A 24,724-nucleotide genomic window follows, 5' to 3' on the forward strand; every position below is an offset into this window, starting at 1 on the left:
TGGAGAATGACTTTGACGAGTTTAGAGAAGAAGGCTTCAGTTGATCAAACTTCTCAGAGCTAAAGGAGGAACTACGTAACCAGCGCAAAGAAACTAAAAACCTTGAAAAAAGAATGGATGAATGGATAACTAGAATAATCAATGCAGAGAAGACCTTAAAAGAACTGATGGAGATGAAAACCATAACATGAGAACTATGTGACAAACACACAAGCTTCAGTAGCTGACTCAATCAACTGGAAGAAAGAGTATCAGCGATTGAAGATCAAATGAATGAAATGAAGTGAGAAGAGAAGTGTAGAGAAAAAAGAGTAAAAAAAAAAGAACAAAGCCTCCAAGAAATATGGCATTATGTGAAAAGACCAAATCTACGTCTGATTGGTGTGTCTGAAAGTGAAGGGGAAAAAGGAGCCAAGTTGGAAAACACTCTGCAGGATATCATCCAGGAGAACTTCCCCAAACTAGTAAGGCAGTCCAACATTCAAATTCAGGAAATACAGAGAATGCCACAAAGATACTCCTCGAGAAGAACAACTCCAAGACACATAATTGCCAGATTCACCAAAGTTGAAATGAAGGAAAAAATGTTAAGGGCAGCCAGAGGGAAAGGTCAGGTTACCCACAAAGGGAAACCCATCAGACTAACAGCAGATCTCTCGGCAGAAACTCTCCAAGCCAGAAGAGAGTGGGGGCCAACATTCAACATTCTTAAAGAAAAGAATTTTCAACCCAGATTTTCATATCCAGCCAAACTAAGTGTTATAAGTGAAGGAGAAATAAAATCCTTTATAGACAAGCAAATGCTTAGAGATGTTGTCACCACCAGGCCTGCCTTACAAGAGATCCTGAAGGAAGCACTAAACATGGAAAGGAACAACAGGTACCAGAAATTGCAAAAATATGTCGAAATGTAAAGTCCATCACAGCTAGGAAGAAACTGCATCAACTAGTGAGCAAAATAAACAGGTAATATCATAATGACAGGATCAAGTTCACACATGACAACATTAACCTCAAATGTAAATGGACTAAATGGTCAAATTAAAAGACACAGACTGGCAAATTGGATAAAGAGTCAAGACCCATCAGTTTGCTGCATTCAGGAGACCCATCTCACATGCAGAGACACACATAGGCTCAAAATAAAGGGAAGGAAGAAGATCTACCAAGCAAATGGAAAACAAAAAAAGCAGGGGTTGCAATCCTAGTCTCTGATAAAACATACTTTAAACCATCAAAGATCAAAAGAGACAAAGAAGGCCATTACATAATGGTAAAGGGATCAATTCATCAGGAAGAGCTAACTATCCTAAATATATATGCACCCAATACAGGAGCACCCAGATTCATCAAGCAAGTCCTTAGAGACTTACAAAGAGACTTAGACTCCCATACAATAATAATGGGAGACTTTAACACCCCACTGTCAACATGAGACAGATAAACGAGACAGAAAGTTAACAAGGATATCCAGGAATTGAACTCAACTCTGCAAGAGAAAGAAATAAAGGGTATTCAGTTAGGAAAAGAAGAAGTCAAATTGTCCCTCTTTGCAGATGACATGATTGTATATTTAGAAAACCCCATTGTCTCAGCCCAAAATCTCCTTAAGCTGATAAGCAACTTCAGCAAAGTCTCAGGATACAAAATTAATGTGCAAAAATCACAAGCATTCTTATACACCAGTAACAGACAAACAGAGAGCCAAATCATGAATGAACTCCCATTCACAATAGCTTCAAAGAGAATAAAACACCTAGGAAACCAACTTACAAGGGATGTAAAGGACCTCTTCTAGGAGAACTACAAACCACTGCTCAGTGAAATAAAAGAGGACATAAACAAATGGAAGAACATACCATGCTCATGGATACGAAGAATCAATATCGTGAAAATGGCCATACTGCCCATGGTAATTTATAGATTCAACGCCATCCCCATTAAGCTACCAATGACTTTCTTCACAGAATTGGAAAAAACTGCTTTAAAGTTCATATGGAACCAAAAAGGACCCCGCATTGCCAAGACAATCCTAAGCCAAAAGAACAAAGCTGGAAGCATCACGCTACCTGACTTGAAACTATACTACAAGGCTACAGTAACCAAAACAGCATGGTACTGGTACCAAAACAGGGATATAGACCAATGGAACAGAACAGAGTCCTCAGAAATAATACCACACACCTACAGCCATCTGATCTTTGACAAACCTGACAAAAACAAGTAATGGGGAAAGGATTCCCTATTTAATAAATGGTGCTGGGAAAATTGGCTAGCCATAAGTAGAAAGCTGAAACTCGATCCTTTCTTTACTCCTTATATGAAAATTAATTCAAGATGGATTAGAGACTTAAATGTTAGACCCAATACCATAAAAACGCTAGAAGAAAACCTAGGTAATACCATTCAGGACATAGGCATGGGCAAGGACTGCATGTCTAAAACACCAAAAGCAATGGCAACAAATGCCAAAATTGACAAATGGGATCTAATTAAACTAAAGAGCTTCTGCACAGCAAAAGAAACTACCATCAGAGTGAACAGGCAACCTACAGAATGGGAGAACATTTTTGAAATCTACTCATCTGACAAAGGGCTAATATCCAGAACCTACAAAGAACTCAATCAAATTTATGAGAACAAAACAAACAATCCCATCAAAAAGTGGGCAAAGGATGTGAACAGACACTTCTCAAAAGAAGATATTCATACAGCCAACAGACACATGAAAAAATGCTCATCATCACTCACCATCAGAGAAATGCAAATCAAAACCACAATGAGATACCATCTCACACCAGTTAGAATGGCAATCATTAAAAAATCAGGAAAAAACAGGTACTGGAGAGGATGTGGAGAAATAGGAACACTTTTACACTGTTGGTGGGACTGTAAACTAGTTCAACCATTGTGGAAAACAGTGTGACAATTCCTTGAGCATCTAGAACTAGAAATAGCATTTGGCCCAGCCTTCCCACTACTGAGTATATATCCAAAGGATTATAAGTCATACTGCTATAAAGACACATGCACATGTATGTTTATAGTGGCACTATTCACAATAGCAAAGACTTGGAATCAACCCAAATGTCCATCAGTGACAGACTGGATTAAGAAAATGTGGCACATTTACACCACGGAATACTATGCAGCCATAAAAAAGGATGAGTTTGTGTCCTTTGTAGTGACATGGATGCAGCTGGAAACCATCATTCTCAGCAAACTATCGCAAGAACAGAAAACCAAATACTGCATCTTCTCACTCATAGGTGGGAATTGAACAATGAGATCACTTGGACACAGGATGGGGATCATCACACACCAGGTCCTAATGTAGGGGGGGAGAGATAGCATTAGGAGATATACCTAATGTAAATGACGAGTTAATGGATGCAGCACACCAACATGGCACATGTATACATATGTAACAAACCTGCATGTTGTGCACATGTACCCTAAAACTTTAAGTATAATAAAAAATCACTGCACAACTATATGGAAATGAAACAACCTCCTCCTGAATGACTGTTGGGTAAATAACGAAATTAAGGCAGAAATAAATAAGTTCTTGAAAATCAATGAGAACAAAGAGACAATGTACCAAAATCTCTGAGGCACAGGTAAATCAGTGTTTAGAGGGCAACTTAGAGCACTAAATGCCCACAACAGAAAGCTGGAAAGGTCTAAAATCAACACCCTGACAACACAATTAAAAGAACCAGAGAAACAGGAGAAAACAAACTCAAAAGATAGCAGAAGACAAGAAATAACTAAGATCAGAGCAGAACTGAAGGAGATAGAGACATGAAAAACACTTCAAAAAATTAATGAATCCAGGAGCTGATTTTTTGAAAATATTAATAAAATAAATGGACCACTAGCTAAACTAATAAAGAAGAAAACAGAGAAGAAACCAATAGACACAATAAAAATGATATAGGGGATATAACCACTGATCTGACAGAAATACAAACTATTATCAGATAATATCACAAACACCTCTCCACAAATAAACTAGAACATCTAGAAGAAATGGATAAATTCCAGGGCACATACACCCTCCCAAGACTAAACCAGGAAGAAGTCAAATCCCTGAATAGGCCAAAAACAAGTTCTGAAATGGAGACAGTAATTAATAACTTACCCACCAAACAAAAGCTTAGGACAAGATGGATCCACAGCTGAATTCTACTAGAGGTACAAATAGGAGCTAGCACCACTCCTTCTGAAACTTTTCCAAATAACAGAAACAGAGGGACTACTCCTGAACAAATTCTATGAGGCCAGCATCACTTTGGTACCAAAACCTGACAGAGACACAACACAAAAAGAAAACTTCAGGCCAATATTCCTAATGAACATCAATGTGAAAATCCTTAATAAAATATTGGCAAACTGAATCCTGCAACACATCAAAAACCTTATCCACCAGGATGAAGTCAGCTTCATCCCTGGAATGCAAGGCTGGTTCAACATATGCAAATCAATAAACATAATCCACCACATAAACAGAACCAATAACAAAAACCACATGATTACCTTGATAGATGTAGAAAAGGCCTTCAATGAAATTCAGCATCACTTCATGCTAGAAACTCTCAATAAATTAGGTATTGATGGATCATAGCTCAAAATTATAAGAGCTATTGATGACAAACCCATAGCCAATATCATACTGAATGGGCAAAAGTTGGAAGGATTCCCTTTGAAAACCGGCACAAGACAAGGATGCCCTCTCTCACCACTCCTATTAAACATAGCACTGGAAGTTCTAGCCAGGGAAATCAGGAAAGAGAAAGAAATAAAGGGTATTATAATGAGAAAAGAGGAAGTCAAATTGTCTTCATTTGCAGATGAAGTGGTTGTATATTAGAAAACCCCTTTGTCTCAGCCTAAAAACTCCTTAAGCTGATAAGCAACGTCAGCAAAGCCTCAAGATACAAAATCAATGTGCAAAAATCACAAGCATTTCTATATACCAACAATAGACAAGCAGAGAGCCAAATCATGAATAAACTCCCATTCACAATCACTACAAAGAGAATAAAATACCTAGGAATAAAACTTACAAGGGATGTGAAGAACCTCTTCAAGGAGAACTACAAACCACTGCTCAAGGAAATAACAGAAGAAACAAGCAAATGGGAAAAATTCCATGCTCTGGAGAGAAAGAATCAATATTGTGAAAATGGCCATACTGCCCAAGGTAATTTATAGATTCAATGCTATTCCAATCAAGTTACCAGTAACTTTTATGACAGAATTTGAAAAAACTATTTTAAATTTCATATGAAACCAAAAACAACCCATATAGCCAAGACAATACTATACTACAAGGCTACAGTAACCAAAACAGCATGGTACTGGTACCAAAACAGAGATAAAGACCAATGGAACAGTACAGAGCCCTCAGAAATAATACCACACTTCTACAACCATCTGATCTTCGGCAATCCTGACAAAAACAAACAATGGGAAAGGATTCTACATTTAATAAATGGTGCTGGGAAAACTGGCTAGCCATATGCAGAAAACAGAAACTGGACCCCTTCCTTAAACCTTATACAAAAATTAACTCAAGATGGATTAAATACTTAAATGTAAAACCCAAAACCATAAAAACCACGAAAGAAAACCTAGGCAATACCACTTAGGACATAGGCATGAGCAAAGACTTTATGACCAAAACACAAAAGAAATTGCAACAAATGCCAAAATTGACAATTGGGAACTAATCAAACTAAAGAGCTTCTGCACAGCAAAGAAATTATCATAAGAGAAAACAGGCAACCTACAGAGTAGAGAAAACTTTTGCAAGTTACCCATCTGACAAAGGGCTAGTATCCAGAATCTACAAGGAACTTAAACAAATTTACAAGAAAAAAAAAAATTCCATCAAAACGTGAGCGAAGGATATAAACAGACACTTCTCAAAAGAAGACATTTATGTGGCCAATAAACATATGAAAAAAAGTTCATCATCACTGGTTATTAGAGAAATGCAAATCAAAACCACAATGAGATACCATCGCCTGCCAGTTAGAATGGCAATTATTAAAAAGTCTGGAAACAACAGATGCTGGAGAGAATGTGGAGAAATAGGAACACTTTTACACTGTTGGTGGGAGTGTAAATTAGTTCAACCATTGTGGAAGACAGTGTGGCAATTCCTCAAGGATCTAGAACCAGAAATACCATTTGATCCAGCAATCCCATTACTGGGTATATGCCCACAGAATTATAAATGATTCTACTATAAAGACACATGCACATGTATGTTTACTGCAGCACTGTTCACCATAGCAAAGACTTGGAACCAACCAAAATGCCCATCAGTGATAAACTGGATAAAGAAAATGTGGCACATATACACAACAGAATACTATGCAGCCATAAAAAAAATGAGTTTATGTCCTTTGCAGAGGCATGGATGAAGCTGGATGCCATCGTTCTCAACAAACTAACACAGAAACAGAAAACCAAACACTGCATGTTCTCACTCATAATTGGGCTTTGAACAATCAAAACACATTGACACAGAGAAGGAAACATCACACACCAGGGCCTGTCAGGGGCTGGGGGGTAAGAGGAAAGAGAGCATTAGGACAAATATCTAATGCATGCAGGGCTTAAAACCTAGATGACAGGTTGATAGCTGCAGCAAACCACCATGGTACATGTATACGTATGTAACAGACATGCACATTTTGCACATGTATCCCAGAACTTAAAGTATAACCAAAAAATAAAGAAGTAAAGAACTTTGTTTGGGCTACAGTATGGAGAATGAATTGTAGGGGAACAAGACTGAAACTGCAGAGACAAATTGGGTGACTTTTGAATAGTCCGTGCAAAAAAAGTGATGTGATGGTGATTTGAACTAAGACCATGGAAATGGGGATAGAAAGACCTTGACAGATTGAAAGAGCATTCTGGTAGCTTGGAATAGACCTTTGCAAAGGGGTATGAAGTCAATATGATTCCATCTGCAAGGATAGATCAGTAATGTAAGAAAATAAATGGAAATTCTAAGAAAGAGCAAAAATTATGCTAGAAATCAAGAACACTGTAACATAAATTAAGAATGTTTTCAGTGGATTTATTAGCAGTCTGGACAGAGCTGAGAGAAGAATCATTGAGCTTTAGGATATGAAAATTCAAACACCAAGAATTTAAAAAGCAAGGAGTAAAAGACTGAAAAGGTTGAACAGAGTACCCAAGAACTGTGGAACAGCCACAAAATGTGTAAGATGCATGTTAATGGTAATACCAGAAAAAAGAGGAAGACAAAAAGAAAAATAAGAGACATTTGAAGCAATAATGACTGAGAATTTCTCAAAATTATTCTCAGACACCAAATCACAGATCCAGGAATCTAAGTGACCAAGCAGGACAAATGCTAGAAAAAATAATTACACCTATGCATATCATATTGGAACTACAGATAATCAAAGACAGATAAAAAGTCTTAAAAGAAGCCAGAGGGGGGAAAAATACCTATGGAGAAACAAAGGGAAAAATTACATTAGACTTCTTTTCATGTACCATGAAGGCAAGAAAAGAGTAGAGTGACAGATTTCAAGTGGAGAGAGAAAGAAAACACCAACCTTGAATTCTGTATTCAGCAAAATTATCCTTCAAAAGTGAAGGAGAAATAAAGATTTTCTCAGACACAAAAGGAAATATTAAGAAAATTTGTCACCAGTAGATCTGCCTTGCTAGAAATATTGTCTTTTTGCTTTTTTATGTTTTTATTTTTTTAGAGACAAGGTCTCACTCTGTTGCCCATGCTGGAGTGCACTAGTGCAACTGTGGCTCACTGCAGCCTGAACCTCCTGGGTTTAAACAGTACTCCCATTTCAGCCTCCTGAGTAGCTGAGGATACAAGCTCATAACACCACATTAAGCTAATTTTATTTTTTTGTGGAGAAGGAGTCTCAATATGTTGCCCAGGCTGGTCTTAAACTCCTGGGCTCAAGCAATCTTCCTGCTTCAGCCTCCCAAAGAGCTGGGATTACAGACATAAGCCACTATGTTCAGCCCTTGCTAGAAATCTTTTAAAACCTCCTTTAGAAAAAAAGATTATATAGGTCTGATACGGTTTGGCTCTGTGTCCCCACCCAAATCTCATCTCAAATGTCAATCCCTACTTGTGAGGGGAGGGGCCTGGTAGGGGGTGATTGAATCATGGAGGCCGACCTCCCCCTTGCTGTTCTCATGATAGTGAGTTATCAGATCTAATTGTTTGAAAGTGTGTAAATTTCCCCCTTTGCTCTCTCTCTCTCTCTCTCTCTCTCTCTGTTCCTCCACCATGGTAAGATGTGCTTGCTTCCCCTTCACATTTCACCATGATTGGAATGTGAGGCCTCCCAGTCATGATTTCTGCTAAGCCTATGGAACTGTGAGTCAATTAATCCTCTTTTGTTCACAAATTCCTTAGTCTCAGATAGTTCTTTATAGCATTGTGAGAATGGAATAATAAAGAAAATTGGTTCAATAGTAGGGTACTGCGATAGTGATACGTGAAAATGTGGAAGCGACTTTTGAACCACATAATGGGCAGAGGTTGGAGCAGTTTGAAGGGCTCAGAGGAAGACAGGAAGATGTGGGAATGTTTGAAACTTCCTAGACACTTGTTGAATGGTTTTGACCAAAATGCAGAGTGATAGGGACAATGAAGTCCAGGCTGAGGTGGTCTCAGATGAATATGAGAACTTACTGGGAACTGGAGTGCAGGTCACCCTTGCTATGCTTTAGCAAACAGACTGGAAGCATTGTGCACCTGCCCTAGAGATCTGTGGAACTATGAACTTGAAAGAGATGATTTAGGGTGTTTGGTGAAAAAAATTTCTAAGCAGCAAAACATTCAAGATGTAATCTGGCTGCTCCTGAAAGTGCACACTCATGTGTGTGAACAAAGAGATTATCTGAAACTAGAATTCATATTTAAAAGAGAAACAGAGCATAAAAATTTGAAAATTTTGCAGCACAGCCATGTGGCAAAAAAGAAAAACCCAATTTCTAAGGAAAAATTCAAGCTGGATGCATAAATTTGCATAAGTAAAGAAGAGTCAAATGTGAATATCCAAGACAATAGGAAAAATATCTCCAGGGCTTGTCACTGGCTTTCACAGCAGCCCCTCCCATCACAGGCCCAGAAGCCTAGGAGGAAAGAAATGATTTTATGGGCCAGGTCCAGGGCCCCACTGCTCGGTGCTGCCTTGAGACACAGTGCCATGTGTCCCAGCCACTCCAGATCCAGCTCCTTAAAGGGAGACAAGGTACAGCTCAGGCCATTGTTTCAGAGGGTGCAACCCCCAAGCCTTGGTGGCTTCCTTGTGCTATTGGGCCTGTAGATGCAAAGAAGGCAAGAGTTTGGGAGCCTCCACCTAGATTTCAGAGAATATATGGAAATTCCTTGATGCTAGACAGAAGTCTGCTGCAGAGGCAGAACCCTCATGAAGAACCTCTACAAGGGCCATGCAGAAGGAAAATATGGGGTTGGAAACCCCACACAGAGTCCCCACTGGGGCATTGACCAGGGAAGCTGTGTGAAGAGGGCCACCATCATCCAGACCCCAGAAACAGTAGATCCACTAACAGCTTGCACTATGCACCTGGAAAAGCCATCAGCACTCAACACCAGCCTATGAAATTAACCATGGGGGCTTTACCCTGCAGAGTCACAGGGGCAAAGCTGCCCAAGGCCTTGGGAGCCCATCCATCAACGTGACCTGGATGTGAGAAATTGAGTCAAAGGAGATTATTTTGGAGCTTTAAGATTTAATGAATGCCCCTCTGTGTTTTGGTCTTGTAAGGGGCCTGTGGTCCCTTCGTTTTTGCCAATTTCTCCCATGTGAAATGTGAGCATTCACCCAATGCCTGTATCCCTATTGTATCTTGGAAGTAACTAACTTGCTTTTGATTTTGCAGGCTCATAGGCAGAAGGGGCTTGCCTTATTTCAGATGAGACTTTGGACTTAAACTTTTGGGTTAATGCTGGAATGAGTTAAGACTTTGAGGGACTGTTGGTAAGGGACGATTGTGTTTTCAAATGTGAAAAGGACATGAGATTTGGGAGGTGCCGGGGCGGAATTATATGGTTTGGATGTTCCTACCCAAATTTCATCTCAAATTGTAATTTCCACATGTTGGTAGAGGGACCTGGTGGGAGGTGACTGAATCATGGAGGCAGACTTCCCCCTTGCTGTTCTCATGATACTGAGTGAGTTTTCATGAGTTCTGGTTGTTTGAAAGTGTGTGGCACTTCCCCCTTCACCTTCTCCTTCTCTACTCCACCATGATAAAACATGCTTACTTCCTCTTTGTCTTCTGCCATGACTGCAAGTTTCCTGAGGCCTCCAGTCATGCTTCCTGTCAAGCCTGTGAAACTGTGAATCAGTTAAACCTCTTTTGTTCATAAATTACCCAGTCTCAGGTAGTTCTTCATAGTAGTGTGAGAATAGACTAACACAATGTCAGAAACCCAAATCTACATAAAGAAAGAGCATTAGAGAAAAAATGAATGAATATAAAAATTAAATGTTTATTATTTCTATTCTAAGTGATCCAACAGGTAACAATGTATGCAAAATAATAATAGCAATAATATATTTTATTACAGTAGCTTATAGATAAATGAAATGAATGTCAGCAATGATGCAAGAGATGAGAGAGGAATTCAAAAACTTTGTAATAAGTTACTTGCACCACCCATGAAGTTCTGTAGTATTTTTCAAAAGTGGATTTGGATTAGTTGTACATGTATACAGCAAATTTCATGGCAATAACTTAAAACTTTTTTTAATTAAAAAGGTATAATTGATATACCAAGTAAAGAGAAAAACTGAATCTCACAAAATGCACAATTAAAATCAAAGAAGGCAGAAAGAGTGGAAGACAGAAACAAAAAATAAGAGCAACAAATCCAAAACAGTAAAAAATATGGTAGGCATTAAGCCAACTATGTCAATAATTTCTTTAACCATCAGTAGTCTAAATGCACTAATTAAAAGAAAAAATTGGAAATCCTAGCCAAAGCAATCAGGTAAGAAAAAAAAATAAAAGGCATCCAAATGGGAAGAGAGAAAGTGAAATTATATTTCTTCACAGATGATATAATTCTACACCTAGAAAACCCCATAAAGTCTGCCAAAAGGCCCCTAGAACTGATAAATGTCTTCAGTAAGCTTTCAGGATGCAAAAATCAATGTACAAAAATCAGTAGCATTTCTATACACTAATAACATCCAAGCTGACAGCCAAGTCACAAATTAACTCCCATTTACAACAGCCACAAAAAGAATATAATACCTAGGAATACTGCTAACCAGGGAGGTGAAAGATCTCTACAATGAGAATTACAAAACACTGATTAAAGGAATCATAGACGACCTGAGCAAATGGAAAAACATTCCATGCTCATGGATAGGAGGAATCAATATTGTTAAAATGGCCACATGGCCCAAAGCAACTTATGGATTCAATGCTGTTCCTATCATTCTACAATAGTCATTTTTAACAGAATTAGAAAAAAACTATTCTAAAATTCATACGGAACCAAAAAAGGACAGGAATAGCCAAAGCAATACTAACCAAAAAGAATGAAGCTGGGAGCATCACACTACTCAACTTCAAATTATACCACAAAACTACAGTAACAAAAACAGCATGGTATTGTTACAGTAGGTAGTCAGGCAGACATGAGCAAGGCAGGAGAGTCTCCCCCACCATCAGGAGGGTCAGGCAACCATCAGGTTATGCTAAGGTGGTCATTACACTGTTTCTCTAAAATAATAATTGGTCACAGCTGGAGCGAGGAAAAGGCAGCCTCCCAATAAATAGAAAATACTTAAAGTTGATGATCAGTGGCTTGCTAATAAGATCTCAGGAGTCAGGTGAGTGGGCCGAAGCATGAGCACTAAGAGGCAAAATGGCGGAGTTTAATTGGTGTGTTACTTCCCTCTAGAAACACTCAACTGGTAAGGGAAGAATGCCTCAAGTAAGCATGCGCACAATTTCGGTAAACACACTGCCCACGCATCCCCTCCAAAGTGCTGGCAGGCTGCTGTGTATGTGGAAAGCCCACCCCAAGGGAAGAATCGGGGGAGAAAGGATGCAACCCTCCCACCCCAGAAGCATGCCAAGGTATGAAACTCCAAGTTAAAGGTCAAACCATGCACTTTATCTGTCAAGTAACCCGTGTGACCCTCTTCCAAGTGTACTTTACTTCCTTTCATTCCGGCTCTAATACTTTCTAATAAAGTTTCACTCCTGCTCTAAAACCCACGTTGGTCTCTCACTCTGCCTTTTGCCTCTCAGTTGAATTCTTTCTTCTAAGGAGTCAAGAATTGAGGTTGCTGCAGACCGGTACAGATTCATCTCCCACTAACACTGGCAGTGACAAAAACAGACAAAGACCAATGGAACAGGGTAGAGAACCCAGAAAAAAGTCACACACTTACAACCATCTGATCTTTGACAAAGTCAAGAATAATATGCAATGGGGCAAGGATTCTCTATTCAATAAGTAGTGCTGGGATAACTGGCTAGCCATATACAGAAGATTGAAACTGGACTCCTTAACTCAAGGTAGATCAAAGACTTACATACAAAACCTTAAAACGTTTTGAAATATTATTCTCGACATTGGCCTTAGCAAAGAATTTATGACTAAGTCCCCAAAAGCAATCACAACAAAAACAAAAATTGACAAGTTAGACCTAATTAAACTAAAGTGCTTCTGCACAGCAAAAGATACTATCAAGGAGTACCAAGAAGGCTGATTAGAAGCAGCTAGTGTACACCACTCACAGAGAGAAGAAACAGTGGAAAATGCATACTAGCTCTTCAACTGGATCATCCAGGTGGAAAAGTTGAGATTCATCAGGGAAGCAACACAACTCACAGAGAACAGAGAAAGGTGAGACAGGAAGATGCCCAACCAGGTTTGGCATAGAGCCAAGAGAGGCTCCCTACTGTGGAGAAACAGTAAGTGAGTGAGAGCCCTCAGGGACCCACACTGCTGCCGTGGGCCTTCCCAACTCTAAGCCTAGGAGATTTCCTCTCCCCCACCACCAGGTTCTCCAGATGACATGGAGAGCTGTGTGCAGTTTGAGCAGAGCTGCCACTCAAGCACATGTGAAATCCCAGGGGCATTGAACCCCTGGGCAACCTGGCACAAGCAGCTGCAGTTCTGACAATAGGGGAGACCAGGGTCCCTAGTAAATCCCCAGGATATGGGCTGAATCCATGGGGCTGAGAAGCACAGACTGCAGGACTCACCACCACTGCACCTTGCCAGACAAGGCCCACTGGCTTCGGTCCCTAGCATGGCCACCTCAGCCCTGCCTGAGGTCTCGGGACAGTAGCAGCCCTACACTTCCCTGAGATGGAGCTCCCAGTGGTAGCAAGTAGGCCTGCCAGTTTTACTGTTCCCCACTCCTGCTGCCCTCAGGCTCAGAAGGGAGCAAGGTAATAATGGATTAAGGAGAGTATATCTGTCAGCACAATACATCTGCCAGACTGTTTTCCATAGTCCCTTCTACTCCTCACCGGGCAGGGTCTCCCAATCTTGGACCCCAGCCAACACACTCCCATCTGGGCCTTCAGACTGATAGCAGCTATGAACTTTCTGGGATGGAGTTCCCAGCAGTAGCAGGTAGGTCTGGCAGTTGCAGCTCGGCAGCTCCTGTGCCTGCTACCCTAAGGCTCAGAACGAAGCAGAAAGACTAAGGACTCATGCAAGCCTCCAGCAAAACTCAGGTACCTTATGGAAAAGTGGCCAGTTTTTCACACATTTCCTTGCACCCATTACTCCTCACTGGGCAGGGTCTCTCAACCTGGGGCACCAGCACAACCACTCTGCCCCTACCCAAACACTTCAGTTGCTGGTGTTTCTGTGTTTCTCTGAGGAGGAAATCCCAGAGAAAACCCACAGCCCCTCTCCCATTGCAACTGCAGTGTTACCACCCTTATGGCCCTCAGGCTAGGGGAGCAACACACTGGCTGGTGATGTCACTGGCACCTCCAGCACACCACAGCCACTATAAGCAGAGGAGCCCAGACTATCTTTCTTATGAGTCACCATTCCCTACTCTTCACCAGGCAGGGCGCCCAGCTGAGGAACACAGAGCAGCTGTCCCACCCCAGACTAAGCATTCCCACTGGTAGTAAATCTGTGTTTCCCTGGGATGTAGCTCCCAGTGGCAAATGACAGCCCCCAGCCACCACTGCCACTGCAGCAGTTTTGCCCTTGCTGCCCTTAGACCGGGGAAAGAAGAAAGAGCCTCAAGGTTTTACTCCTGTCTCCAGCACACCACCATCACCATACAGAGAGAAGCCCAGTCTCTCTTTCCTATGAGCCTCTAGCCCCCTGCTCTTCACCAAGCAGAGCCCCTGGCTCATGCCTACAGTGTAGTTACTCCACCCCCTGGCTGAACATTCCTATTGGCAGTGGCTCTGCATTTTTCTAAGGTGGAGCTCCCAGAGACAACTGAAAGCCCCTTTGCCACTGCCACTGCCACTGCCACTCCAGCAGTACCACGTGTATTAGTCCATTCTCACACTGCTATAAAGAACTACCTGAGACTGGGTAATTTATGAACAAAAGAGGGCTAATTGACTCACAGTCTCACAGGCTTAACAGGAAATATGACTGGGAGACTTCAGAAAACTTACAATCATGGTGGAAGGTGAAAGGGAAGCAAGCACATCTTATCATGGCAGAACAAAAGAAAGAGAGAGAACTAAGGGGGAAGTGCCACACACTTTGAAACGACCAGATCTCATGAGAACTCACTCACCGTCGTGAGAACAGCAAGAGGGAAGTCCATCCCCACGATTCAATTATTTCCCTCCAGGACCCTCCCTTGACATGTGGAAATTACAATTCAAGATGAAATTTGAGTGGGAACACACTGCCAATTCATATCATTGCCCTTGCTACTCTCAGACTGGGGGAAAAAAAAATCTGAGTGCTTTACTCACACCTCCAATGCACCAGAGCCACCTAGAAAGAAGAGGCCAGTCTGTCTTCCCAATAAGCCCCTGCCCCTGCTGTTTGTCACCAGGCAAGCGTTCTGCATTGGCCCTACAGTGTAGTCACCTCATTCTGAGCCAATCACTACAATTGGCAGTGACTCTGCATTTCTCTAAGACAGAGCCCCAAGAGACAAGTAAAAGGCCTTCTGTCACTGCTACTGCCAAGGTCCCTGTGTCTGCTGCTCTCAAGTTGAAGAGAGAAGATAAAATCTGAGCTTGCCCCAGGGCTCTGATGTGCAGCCTGGGAGTGCAAAGCTAAAATCTGTAGCCAGCACTCAAATGGTAGAGGAGCCTACACTCTCACTGACAGGAAGCACAGCTACAAATGCAAAGACATACAAAGGAGCCACGTGGTTAAGCAACAGCCTTCTTACTGGCCATTAGGTTTAACCACCATCTACTGGTTAACAGCCCAAACTGCAACACCAAAAATATTTTGCTAATATACACCCTGTGAAACCAAGGACAAGTATTCAGGTAAAAAAATAAAAAAATTAAAAAAACAGATCCTGCACAAAACCTCGGCCCTTAGAAAACATGCAGAAATGAAGTCAATTGACCACACTCAAGTTACATCACAGTAAAAGAACACCAGCCCATCCAGGTAACAAAGAACCAGTGCAAGGACTCTGGTAACTCAAAAAGCCAGATTCTCTTCTTACATCCAGATGACTGCACTAGTTCCCCAGTAATTATTCTTAGCGAATCTGAAATGGCTGAAATGACAAAAATAGAATTTAAAAAATGGGTAGAAATGAAGATCATCAACATTCAGGGGAGAATTGAACCCCAGTCCAAGGAATCCAATGAAAAAAAAAAAGATCCAGGAGATAGAAGACAAAATGGCAATTTTTAGAAGGAAAAAAATGGATCTGATCAAGCTGAAAAACTTACTTCAAGAATTCCGTAATACAATCCCAAATGTTAACTAAGTTGAGGAAAGAATCTCAGAGCTTGCAGACCGGTTCTCTGAAATAACTCAGTAAGACAAAAAATAAAGTAAAAATCAATAAAGAAGAATAAAGAAAATCTCTGAGAAATATGGGATTATGTAAAGACACCAAATCTGTGACTCACTGGTGTCCCTGAAAGAGAAGGAGAAAAAGCAAGCAACTTGGAAAACGTATTTGAGGATATTATCCACAAAAACTTTCTCAATCTCACCAGAGAGGTCAACATTCAAATTCAGAAAATGCATGGAACCCCCACAAGATACAATACAACATGATCATCCCTGAGACACATAGCCATCAGATTTTTCAAGGTCAAAATGAAATAAAAAATATTAAAGGAAGCTATAGAGAAGGAGCAGGTCACCTACAAAGGGAATCCCATTAATGTAACAGTGGACCATTCAGCAGAAACCCTACAAGTCAGAAGAAATTGGGAAACCTATATTCAACATTCTTAAAAAAAAGAAATTCCAACCAAGAATTTCATATGCAATCAAACTAAGTTTCATAAGTGAAGGAGAAATAGGATTATTTTTAGAAAAACAAATGCTAAAGGAATGTATTACCACAAGACCTGCTTTACAAGAGGTCCTGAAGGGAGTGCTAAATACTGACAGGAAAGACCATTACCAGCTACCACAAAACCATACTTAACTACACAGACCATTGACACAATAAAGCAATAACACAATCAAATCTACATAGTAATCAGCTATCAACAAAATGACCTAAGCAAACCCACAAATATGAATACTAATTTTGAAAATAAACCATGTATATGTCTCAATTAAATGGAACAGAGTGGCAACGGTATGCTGTCTTCCAAAGACCCATCTCACATGCAATGACACCCATAGGCCTAAAGTAAAAGTATGGAGAAAAATAAACCATGCAAATAGAAAACAGAAAAAGCAAAGGTCACTGTTATAATTTCAGACAAACCAGACATGAAACCAAAAACGATGAAAAAAGACAAAGAAGGGCTTTACATAATGGTAAAGGTTTCGATTAATCAAGAAGGCGTAACTATTCTAAGTATATGCATACCAAACACAAACACAGGAGCATCCAGATTCATAAAATAAGTTCTTAGAGACCTATGAAGAGATTTAGATAACCACACAATAATAGGGGAGACATCAACACCCCACTGACTGCAATAGATCATCAAGGCACTAAACTAGCAAAGATATTAGGAACTTGAGGATGGCATTTGACCAAATGGGCTTAAGAGACACCTACAGAACTCTTTACCCCCAAACAACAGAATGTACATTTATCTCATCAGCACAAGGCACAATAACCAAAATCAGAGCTGAACTGAATGAATTTGAAATGTAAAATACCATAGGAAATATCAATAAATGCATGAATTGGCTATTTGAAAGAATAAATAAGATTGACAGACCTCTAGTGGGTCTGCAGGTGCACAGAAGTCAATAATCGAGGTTTGGTAACTTCTGTTTAGATTTCAGAGGATATATTAAAAAGCCTGGATGTCCAGGCAGATGTCTGCTGTAGTGACAGAACCCTCATGGAGAACCTCTGCTAGGTCAGTGCAGAAGAAAAATGTGGGGTTGAAGCCCCCACACAGTCACCACTGGGGTACTGCCTAGTGGAGCTCTGAGAAGACGGCTACCATCCTCCAGACCCCAGAATGGTAGATCCATCAACAACTTTCACCGTGCACCTGGAAAAGCTGCAGGCACTCAACACCAGACCATTAGAGGAGCTGAATCCTGCAAAGCCACAGAGTTGCCCAAAGCCTTGGGAGCCCACCCTTTGCATCAGCATGCAATGGATGTGAGATATGAAACCAAAGGAGATTTTTTTGAAGCTTTAAAGTTGATTGACTCCCCCGCTGGATTTCAGATTGCATGGGGCCTGTGGCACCTTTGCTTTAGCCAATTTCTTCCATTTGAAATGGAAAAATTTACCCAATGTCTGTACATCCATTGTATTTTGGAAGTAACTAACTCGTTTTTGACTTTACAGACTCCTAGGCAAAAGATACTCGCGTTGTCTCAGATAGGACTTTGAACTTAAACTTTTGGGTTAATGCTGGAATGAGTTAAAACTTTGGGGGACTGTTGAGAAGACATGATTGTGTTTTGAAATGTGAGAAAGACATGAGATTTGGGAGTGGCCAGGGGCAGAATAATATGGCTTGGCTGTGTCTGCACCCAAATTTCATCTCTAATTGTAATTTGAATTATACTCCACCACATGTTTCAAAAGGCACCTAGTGGGAGTTGATCGGATCATAGGGGTGGTTTCCCCCATGTTATTCTCATCATAGTGAGTGAGTTGTCACAAGATCTGATGGTTTTATAAGTGGTGGATTCCCCTGTGCGCTCTCTCTCTCTCTCATCTGCCACTATGTAAGATATGCCTGCTTCATCTTTTGTCATGATTGTAAGTTTCCTGAGGCCTCTCCACCCTTTCAGAACTGTGAGTCAATTAAACCTCTTTTCTTTACATATTACCCAGTCTTGGGTAATTCTTTATAGCAGTGTGAAAATAGACTAATACACTTCCCAAAGAAATCTACAGATCCAATGCCGTTCCTATCAAATTAGCAATGACATTATTCCCAAAATTAGAAACTATAATTTATGTAAAACCAAAACATAAAGGGGATATCACCACTCACCCCACAGAAAACAATCTACCATCAGCAAATACTACAAACAACTCTGTGCAGATAAACTATAAAATCTAGAAGAAATGGAGAAATTCCTGGTTGGTTACACCCTACCAAGACTAAAGCAGGAAGAAGTCAAATCCCTGAATAGACCAATAAAAAGCTCTAAAACTGAGGCAGTAATTAATAGCCTACCAGCCCAAAAAAGTCCAGGAACAAAGATGGCCAAATAGGAACAGCTCCGGTAGGCAGCTCCCAGCGAGATCAATGCAGAAGGTGGGTGATTTCTGCATTTCCAAAGGAAGTACCCAGTTCATCTCACTGGGACTGGTTGGACAGTGGGTGCAGCCCATGGAGGGTGAGCCAAAGCAGGGTGGAACGTCGCCTCACCCAGGAAGCACAAGTGGTAGGGGAATTCTCTCCACTACCCAAGGGAAGCCATGAGGGACTGTGCAGTGAGGAATGGTGCACTCCAGCCCAGACACTGTGCTTTTCCCAGAGTCTTTGCAACCCACACACCAGGAGGTTTCCTAAGGTGCCTACAACAACAGGGCCCTGGGTTTCAAGCAAAATACTGGGTGGCCGTTTGGTCAGACACCGAGCTAGCTGCAGGAGTCTTTTTTCCATACCCCGGTGGCACCAGAAACACCAGCGAGACAGAATCGTTCACTCCTCTGGAAAAAGGACTGAAGCCAGGGATCCAAGTGGTCTGCCTCAGCAAAACCAACCCACACGGAGCACAGCAGTCTAATATCCACTGGCTTGAAATTCTCACTGCCAGCACAGCAGTCTGAGGTGGACCTGGGATATTCAAGCTTGGTGGGAAGAAGGGTGTCCACCATTGCTGGGGCTAGAGTGGGTGGTTTTCCCCTCATAGTGTAAACAAAGCTGCTGGGAAGTTCAAACTGGGTGGAGCCCACCACAGCTCAGCAAGGCCACTGTGGCCAGACTGACTCTCTAAATTCCTCCACTCTGGACAGGGCATTTCTGAAAGAAAGGCAGGAGCCTCAGTCAGGGGCCTACAGATAAAACCCCATCTCCCTGGGACAAAGCACCTGGGTGAAGGGGTGGCTGTGGGCACAGCTTCAACAGACATAAACGTCCCTGCCTGACAGCCCTGAAGAGATGAGCAGATGTCCCAGCACAGCTTTCAAACTCTGCTAAGGGTCAGATTGCCTGCTCAAGTGGGTCCCTGACTCCCGTGTATCCTGAATGGGAGACAACTCCCAGTGGGGACTGAAAGACACCTCACATAGGGGAGCTCTGGCTGGCATCTGATGGGTGCCCCTCTGGGACGAGGTTTCCAAAGGAAAGAACAGGCAGCAATCTTTACTGTTCTGCAGCCTCCGCTTCTGATACTCAGGCACACAGGGTCTAAAGTAAATCTCCAGCAAACTCCAGCAGATCTGCAGGAGAGGGGCCTGTCTATTAGAAGGAAAACTAAGAACAGAAAGGGATAGCACCAACATCAATCAAAAGGACATCCACTCAGAGGCCTCATCCAAAGGTCACCAACATCAAACACCAAAGGCAGATAAGTCCACAAAGACGGGGAGAAATCAGTACAAAAAGACTGAAAATTCCAAAAACCAGAATGTACCTTCTCCTTCAAAGGATCACAGCCTCCTCACCAGCAAGGGAACAAAACTGAATGGAGAATGAATTTGACGAATTGACAGAAGTAGGATTCAGAAGGTGGGTAATAACAAACTCCGCCAACCTCAAGGAGCATGATCTAACTCAATGCAAAGAAGCTAAGAACCTTGTAAAAAGGTTAGACAAATTGCTAACTAGAATAACCAGTTTAGTGAAGAAGATAAATGACCTGATGGAGCTGAAAACCACAGCACAAGAACTTTGTGAAGAATATACAACTATCAATAACTGAATCAATCAACCAGAAGAAAAGATATCAGAGATTGAAGATCAACTTACTGAAATAAGCGAGAAAACAAGATTAGAGACAAAAGAACGAAAAGAAATGAACAAAGCCTCCAAAAAAATATGGAATTCTGTGAAAAGACCAAATCTAAATCTATGTTTCATTGGTGTATCTGAAAGTGATGGGGAGAATGGAACCAAGTTTGAAAACACTCTTCAGGATATTATCCAGGAGAACTTCCTCAATCTAGCAAGACAGACCAACATGCAAATTCAGGAAATACAGAGAACACCACAAAGATAATCGTAGAGAAGAGCAACCCCAAGACACATAATCATCAGATTCACCAAAGTTAAAATGAAAAAAAAAAAAATGTTAAGGGCAGCCAGAGAGAAAGGTCGGGTTACCCATAAAGGGAAGCCCATCAGACTAACAGTGGATCCTCTGCAGAAACCCTACAAGCCAGAAGAGAGTGAGGGTCAATATTCAACATTTGTAAAGAAAAGAATTTTCAACACAGAATTTTATATCCACTGAAACTAAGTTTCTCAAGCGAAGGAGAAATAAAATCCCTTACAGACAAGCAACTGCTGAAACATTTTGTCATCTACCAGGCCAGCCTTACAAGAGCTCCTGAAGGAAGCACTAAATATGGAAGAAAAACACCAGTACTGGCCACTGGAAAAACATAGCAAATTATAAAGACCTTCAACACTATCAAGAAACTGCATCAAATAGCGAGCAAAATAACCAACTAGCATCACAATGACAGGATCAAATTCACACGTGACAATATTAACCTTCAAGGTAAACAGGGTAAATACCCCAATGAAAAGACACCAACTGGCAAATTGGATAAAGAGTCAAGACCCATCGATGTGCTATATTCAGGAGACCCATAACACGTGCAAAGACACATATACGCTCAAAACAAAGGGATGGAGGAATATTTACCAAGCAAATGGAAAGCCAAAAAACAACAGGGGTTGCAATTTTAGTCTCTGCTAAAAAAAAAAAAAAAAAAAAAAAAAAAAAAAAAAGACTTTAAAGCAACAAAGATCAAAAGAGACAAAGAAGGGCATTACATAATCATAAAGGGATAAATGCAACAAAAAGAGCTAAACATATATGAGAGCTATCCTATATATATATGCACCCAATACAGGAGCACCCAGATTCATAAAGGAGATGTGGACTCCCGCATAATAATAATGGGAGACTTTAACATGCCACATTCAATATTAGACAGATCACCAAGACAGAAAATTAACAAGGATACTTAGAAATTGAACTTAGCTCTGGACCAAGCAGCCCTAATAGACATCTACAGAACTCTCCACCCCCAAATTAACAAAATATACATTCGTCTCAGCACCTCATCACACTTATTCTAAAATTGACCACATAGTTGAAAGTAAAACACTCCTCAGCAAATGTAAATGAATGGAAATCATAACAAACAGTCTATCAGACCACAGTGCCATCAAATTAGAATTCAGGAAAAAGAAACTCACTGAAACCCGAACAACTACATGAAAACTGAGCAACTTGCTCCTGAATTACCACTGGGTAAATTACTAAATTAAGGCATAAACAAAGATGTTCTTTGAAACCAATCAGAACAAAGACACAACGTACCAGAATCTCTGGGACACATTTAAAGCAGTGTGTAGAGGGAAATTTATCACACTAAATGCCCACATCAGAAAGCAGGAAAGATCTAAAATAGACACCGTAACATCAATAGTAAAAGAACTAGAGAAGCAGTAGCAAACAAATTCAAAAGTTACCAGAAGAAATAACTAAGATAAGAGAAAAACAGGAGACAGAGATATGAAAAACCCTTCAAAAAAAAATGAATTCTGGAGCTGTTCTTTTTTAATGATCAACAAAATAAAGCACTAGCCAGACTAATAAAGAAGAAAAGAGAGAAGAATCAAACAGACACAAGAAAAAATGATGAAGGGGATATCACCACTGATCACACAGAAATACAAACTACCATCAGAGAATACTATAAAAACCTCTAAGCAAATAAACTAGAAAACCTAGAACAAATGGATAAATTCCTGGACACATATATCCTCCCAAGACAAAACCAGTAAGAAGTCAAATCCCTGAATAGACCAATAACAAGTTCTGAAAATGAGGCAGTAATTAATAGCCTACCAACCAAAAGAAATCCAGGACAAGATGAATTCACGGCTGCATTATACCAGAGGTGCAAAGAGGAGTTGGCATCATTTCTTCTGAAATTATTCCAAACCATAGAAAAAGAGGTACTCCTCTCTAACTCATTCTATGAGGCCAGCATTATCCTGATAGCAAAATCTGGCAGAGACACAACAAAAAAAGAAAATTTCAGGCCAATACCCCAGATGAACATCGATTCGAAAATTCTCAGTAAAATACTAGCAAACTGAATCTGGCAGCACATCAAAAGCTTATCCACCACGATCAAGTCAGCTTCATCCCTATGAAGCAAGACTGGTTCAACATATGCAAATCAACAAACATAATCCATCACATCAACAGAACCAAAGACAAAAACCACATGATTATCTCAATAGATGCAGAAAAGGCCTTTGATAAAATTCAGCATCCCTTTACGTTAAAAACTCTCAATAAACTAGGTATTCTTGGAACATGTCTCAAAAAAATAAGAGCTATTTATAACAAACTCACAACCAATATCATATTGAATGAACAAAAGCTGGAAGCATTCCCTATGGGAACCGGCACAAGACAAGGATACCCTCCTTCACCACTCCTATTCAACAAGTATTTGACGTTCTTGCCTGGGCAGTCAGGTAAGAGAAAGAAATAAAGGGCATTCACATAGAAAAAAAGGAAGTCAAATTGTCTCTGTTTGCAGATGACACGATTGTATATTTTGAAAACACCATCATCTCAGCCCAAAAACTTATTAAGCTAATAAGAAACTTCAGTGAAGTCTCAGCATACAAAATTAATGTGCAAAACACGTATGTTTATTGCGGCACTATTCACAATAGCAAAGACTTGGAATTAACCCAAATGTCCATCAGTGACAGACTGGATTAAGAAAATGTGGCACATATACACCATGGAATACTATGCAGCCATAAAAAAGGATGAGTTTGTGTCCTTTGTAGGGACATGGATGCAGCTGGAAACCATCATTCTTAGCAAACTATCACAAGAACAGAAAACCAAACACCGCATGTTCTCACTCATAGGTGGGAACTGAACAATGAGATCAATTGGACTCGGGAAGGGGAACATCACACACCGAGGCCTATCATGGGGAGGGGGGAGGGGGGAGGGAATGCATTGGGAGTTATACCTGATGTAAATGACGAGTTGATGGGTGCTGACGAGTTGATGGGTGCAGGACAGCAACATGGCACAAGTATACATATGTAACAAACCTGCACGTTATGCACATGTACCCTAGAACTTAAAGTATAATAATAATAATAAATAAATAAATAAAAATTAATGTGCAAAAATCACAAGCATTCCTTTACAACAACAATAGGCAAGCAGAGAACCAAATCATGAATGAACTCCCATTCACAATCACTACAAAAAGAATAAAATGCCTAGGAATACAGCTAACAAGGGATGTGAAGGACTTCATCAAGAACTACAAACTACTGCTCAAGGAAATAAGAAAGGAGACAAACAAATGGAAAAACATTTCATCCTTATGGATAGGAAAAACCAGTGTCATGAAAATAGCCACACTGCCCAAAGTAATTCATAAATTCAGTGCTGTTCCCATCAAACCACCATTGACATTCTTCACAGAATTAGAAAAAAAAAAAAACTATTTTAAATTTCATATGGATCAAAGAAAACCTGGTATAGCCAAGACAATCCTCAGCAAAAAGAACAAAGCTGGAGGCATCGTTCTACATGACTTCAAACTATATTACAAGATCACACACAGATCAATGGAACAAAATAGAGACCTCAGAAATAACACCATATCTACACCATCTCATCTTTGACAAATCTGACAAAAACAAACAATGGGGAAAGGATCTCCTGTTCAATAAATGGTGCTGGTAAAACTGGCTAGCCATATGCAGAAAACTGTAACTGGACCCCTTCCTTACACCTTATACAAAAATTAACTCCAGATGGATTAAAGACTTAAATATAAAACCCAAAACCATAAAACCCTAAAAGAAAACCTAGGCAATACCGTTCAGGACA

The 24,724-nt window shown here is 40.5% G+C and overlaps 1 protein-coding gene across 17 annotated transcripts in view; it reads left to right on the forward strand.

Moving 5' to 3' along the window:
* Nucleotides 1–24,724, forward strand: part of LOC126946324 (cytochrome c oxidase subunit 7B, mitochondrial) — a 1,159,743-nt gene that overhangs the window by 535,299 nt on the left and 599,720 nt on the right. The window contains exon 1 of one of the 17 annotated variants that reach the window (XM_050776457.1): nt 6,580–6,583. The exons of the other annotated variants lie outside the window; for them this stretch is intronic. The gene's annotated coding sequence lies outside the window, so the exon portion shown is untranslated. Of the gene's footprint in view, nt 1–6,579; nt 6,584–24,724 lie in introns of those variants that run through there. 17 annotated transcript variants of the gene reach the window in all.

This window comes from Macaca thibetana, chromosome X (assembly GCF_024542745.1).
Source record: "Macaca thibetana thibetana isolate TM-01 chromosome X, ASM2454274v1, whole genome shotgun sequence".
NCBI classification, from domain to species: Eukaryota; Metazoa; Chordata; class Mammalia; order Primates; family Cercopithecidae; genus Macaca; species Macaca thibetana.